The following is a 5,110-nucleotide window of genomic DNA, read 5'->3' on the forward strand; positions in this document are numbered from 1 at the left end:
GTATGGGTTCGAGTGGAGCCTGTTCAATACCACTTACTGCCTGAGGCCCACCCGAAATCTCGCTTACCACGAAACTCAAATAACCCAAAGCCGCATCTATAAACCTTTCGAGTCCGTCTTTATCGCTTTCAGGTATTTTCCTTTGTATTTCGGTTTTATAGTGGAAATCCGCTAATACACAGAAAATTCGAAAATCCCGGACTTCAAATTTTATGCAATTTGGCTTACAATTCCCATCAAGTCTGGCCCTGATCGCTAATCACAATTGTGTTGTGTCAACGGCACTTTGTATCAGGGATCACGATCTCTTGATTGTTGGTATGCCGATCCGCTGATCGTCGATATCACACCTCTCGTATCGCATCAGCGGGCGTCTATGCCTTCTACTCCTCTGATCGTCGATTAGTTGATCTCTCCGATCGTCGATTATCACAATTACTAATTGCATGTTGCCTTATCTGAGATCCCGATATCGAGTGAAGGCCTACCTCTGATGCGATAAGTCGAAAGTTGCAATTCGGGGGAGTCCTTCTGCCTTTGCGTTAAGTCCACCCCTTTGCACATTTGTGATGCGATTTCCTTAAGGAGCCTTTTAGGCCATTTTTAGAAAAAATGCCTCCTTTTCCAAAGGACAAAGGCAATCTTCTTTTTGCGATAACTTCTTCATCCAAAGTCCATTTTAGCTCATTCAAGTTGCAGTAGATTCAGAATGAGAAGATCTATGCAATGGGACTATTTCCAAGAGCATCCTTGGACTTTCATTTTCCTCTATGAGGAACACTTTAGACTTAGAAGTCTATCTTAGATCCATTTTGGATCACACCTTCCCACTAAAAGAACTTTTGGTCTCCAAAAGACTGATACACTGATCTGAACAGTAAATGAGAGTACCTCACCCTATTCTTTCATCCTCCATACACTTTCCTTGCATAATGCCTCTGAACCAAAGCCTTTGACCACTCTCCTTCTTGGATGTGTTGGTCCTCTTGGGAAGAAATGTTTTCCTCCTTGACTTCATGTAGAACTCCTACTGAGATGGTCACAGAAGGTAGTTTTAACTTCTCTGCCTTGATCACTGATCCAAGGTGGCTCAAAAAATTGTGAAGTTACATCTGCTTCAAAAAATTTCATTTGTACCTGTTTGACAAGCTGTCAACAATAACTGTTAACAACAACAGAAATACAGACAATAACTTGATGGCCTAAAACTCCTGCTTCAACAAAAGAAACAGATTTTCACATCTTGTGAACACCTCCATGTCTTACATCTGCATACAAATGATGGACTAGATACTAAGCCACAAAACATGCCTTTAAAACAAATGACCCTTCAATTCAAGCATGTGGAAAAGATCTCAAGGATTCTTTTCCAAAAGATGAACCACTTCATCATCATCCCCATCTTGGAGACCAAGTCAACTTTTCTCAAGTCAATATTACATGCATGTTACAAAAAAGCAATCAACCCTTCAAGTTAATTACACATACATGTTCAAATACAAGGAAATCATCAACATCCCTATGTTCATGCACATAATTCTCATGCATGCATTTCATCCTTCAAATTTCGCTTAAGCACACTGTACTTGCGAAGCTGAAATGAAATATAACGTTGCAGCAACAAAGTGAGTCTCCTACTCAACTTCTCCGTTCACCTTCTTGGTAAAATCCTACAACTTGCATTCCATTAACAAAGAAATGCAAATATATGCATCAATAGACATGCAATCTTAATTGTATAAGAACTCTAACCATTTCTCACCAATCCCTTTCAAAGGTACTACCTTTGTCTACACATCAACATTAACATGTGAATCATCCTGAAACACATCAATCATGGAATCTTCCTTTCCATTTCTACCATCTTCTCTTTTCGCTTTCTTCATCTTTTGTGGAAGCATTGTTGGATTTAGAGTTCAACACTTTTCAGCAAGATTCCCTTGCTTATCGTAGTAGGTGCAACACATGTGCATCCTCTTGAAAACATGATTTTCCTTGTCCAATGGGCTTGTGGCTTCTTGCTTCCTTTCCTTCAAAAGTTTCCTGCATGTGGTTATCCTCTTCCAACATCTAGAAACACTATGGTTATCCAAACCACAAAAGGAACATGCAACTCTTTTCCCATACTTATATGGAAATTTATCATGCTTAACATAATCAAAAGGAATATGTTTAGAACCAGATTTATACCTTTCTCTTTCACCTTTATTGCCTTCATGAGGAGGTGAATCAAATGAAGAAGTGGCTCCCTTTAGAACACCATCAATCTCTTCAACGTTGTTAGAGTTTCCACAACTCTCTGGTTCAAGTGTGTGCTTCTGAACACCTGCATCTTGCAAATGATGTTTCAAGCTATTGCATTCCTCCTAAATACAATCTTCACACTCTTGAGGTAGAGGACCTACAATGAAACTCCTTCTTAGAACTGTTTCAATGGCCTTCATGACAGCTTTGGAACTCTCTCCATAAGACTGCCCATAGCCAAGACCTAAATACTTAGGCCTTTCCTCAACCATTATTGGCTCAACAATACCTTATGCATGTTTTCCCAAGCCTTTTCCTTCATAGCCCATCTTGGACATTAGCTTGGAACCTATGCCTCTCGTATGTTTTTCAAAAGAACCAATATAAGCATTCTTAGAAGAATCTGAAGACAAACTGGAATGGTTTACCTCTTCTTCAAGTTGATACTTGACCAAGGCTTCTTTGGCAACAAAGAGCTGTGACTCCAACTCATGCATCCTTTTCAGGTTCATATTTGCAATATGAAGTTGCCTCTCCATTTCTTGCAATTTGTCAGAAAGCAACCGCTTCTCTTCCTCCACGAAATTCAACTGCTCTCTAAGTATGCTTCTCTTCCTTTCATCCTCATACATTTCTCTCACCATATCCATCATGGTGGCTAGGTCTTGCTTCATGTATTCATCAGAGACTTTTGTGAAGAAAGAAGAATTTGAGGACTCACTTGTAGAAGTAGTCATTATGCCAATGAACAAAAGAACTTCAAACAAGATTAATAAAGAGCTTATTCAGAAACCTTTTGCAACAAACCTCTTGGGATTCAAGGATTGCCTTGAGGTCATTTGGGATAGAAGAATGCCTTCAGCCCTTCTTCCTTCTTGTCCTTCCTGGACTAAGCTATCATTAGCTTTCCCTTCACCTCTGCAAACTTGAACAATAGTCAGTCTGCAAACAAGAATACAATCAACCTTTGACTATTTAAACACCTTTCAGACAAGCAATCTTTGCTCTGTTAATCAAGCATTCTGATATAACCTTCTTTAAAGGTGGGGTTAATCAATCTCAAGCTCCGATACCACCTGATATGAAAATATGGGCTTCAAGGATTCTTGTCAAACTTACAAGAACCTCTCCTACTTCCAAATCTTAAATATTCCCAAGATATTATGATTAACCAATTGCGGAATTAATAATGCTTGAAAATAGGTGTATGCTTATGTTTATTTTTTAACTATTCAATGCTTTAAATTCAGTTGTTTATGCTGATATGTAAATACATGTGACAACAAAGAATGCAGCAATAAGCAACACACGCATAGCAACAATATGCTATGGAGTTCACCCAAAACTCTTGGGCTACGTCTCCTTGAGCTCTAGTCAACTCAACTAGGCTCTCTGGGATTATGGCAGCAGTTCTTTTACAAGCTCCACGCTCAACTCCACTGGTTTACATAGAACACAATGGGCTTAGAACACCATCTCATCCCTGGCTCTAAAGCTCTCGGCTTTCTAGCTCTCATCTCTCACTCCGGCTCTCGGCTTTGGCTCTGGCTCTTGGCTCTGGCTCTGGCTCTGGCTCTGGCTCTCGGCTTTGGCTCTAGCTCCTGACTCTGGCTCTAGCTCTGGCTCTAGGCTCTTTAGCTCTGGCTTTGTGAGCTTTCAGTAGTCCGCTTGACCTCCAAGCGACTGTCTCGGCAACTTTCAGCTCTCTGGTTTTTCCACTTGACCTCCAAGCGACTCCAAGACTCCCTCAGCTGCTCTGCGCGTTAGCTTTTCACCAGCTACTCTCTGCGTTGCTACCTCATCAATTGAGCTCTCGGGCTTCTATGAGGCATTATTCCAGCTATGCGGCTTCCCCAGTCATTTCTCTACATGTAATCATCCCTCTGTCTCTTCATCTGGCCCTCTGGCTTCTGGATTTGTGGCTCTGCGCGTTACAAATGCATCATTATTTACAAAATGTCCGCTTGCAGCATGGCACAATGATCAAGGGCTGTTACAAAGGAATCGGGCCCTTTCTTCATGCAAAAACCCAAAAATGGAACAAAATTCCAATACACAGAGATTTACCGAAAATACACTATCGGGCACAAAATTTGGACTTCAAACATTATGAAATCACCCCTATAAACCCTTTTAGGTCCACCTTTTATGGCTATCGCAAGCCCACCATTGATCTGCGTGATCTTCGATCCAACGACTGACAATCTGTTTCGGGTGGCTTATGTGCATGGAGATTACCTGCCCAAAAAGGCGGTTTTCTCTCTCCTGCGCCATGCCACGTGTCAGCCTATGTATGGGTTCGGGCGGAGCCCGTTCAATACCACTTACCACCTGAGGCCCGCCTGAAATCCCGCTTACCATGGAACTCAAATAACCCAAAGCCGCATCTATAAACCTTTTGGGTCATTTCCTTTGTATTTCAGTTTTATAGCGGAAATGCGCTAATACACAGAAAATCTGAAAATCTCAGACTTCAAATTTTATGCAATCAGGGTTACAATTCCCATCATGTCTAGCCATGATCACTAATCGCAATCGCGCTATGTCAACAACCCTTTGTATCGGGGATCACCGATCACCCGATCATCGATATGTCGATCTGCCAATCGCTGATATTGCACCTCGCATATTGCATTGGTGAGGGTTTATGCCTTCTGCTCCTCCAATTGAAGATCATCCAATCTCTCCGATCGCCGATTATCGCAATTGCTAATCGCATGTCGCCTTGTCTGGGGTCCCAATATCGGGCGAAGGCCTACCTCCGATGCGATAAGTTGGAAGTCACAATCGGGGGAGTCCTTCCACCTTTGCCTTAAGTCCACCCATTTGCACATTTGCGATGTGATTTCCTTAAGGAGCCTTTTAG

The sequence above is a fragment of the Pinus tabuliformis genome, chromosome 7 (assembly GCF_031772625.1).
Source record: "Pinus tabuliformis cultivar Carrire ecotype Pingquan chromosome 7, CPIR1, whole genome shotgun sequence".
Classification (NCBI taxonomy): Eukaryota; Viridiplantae; Streptophyta; class Pinopsida; order Pinales; family Pinaceae; genus Pinus; species Pinus tabuliformis.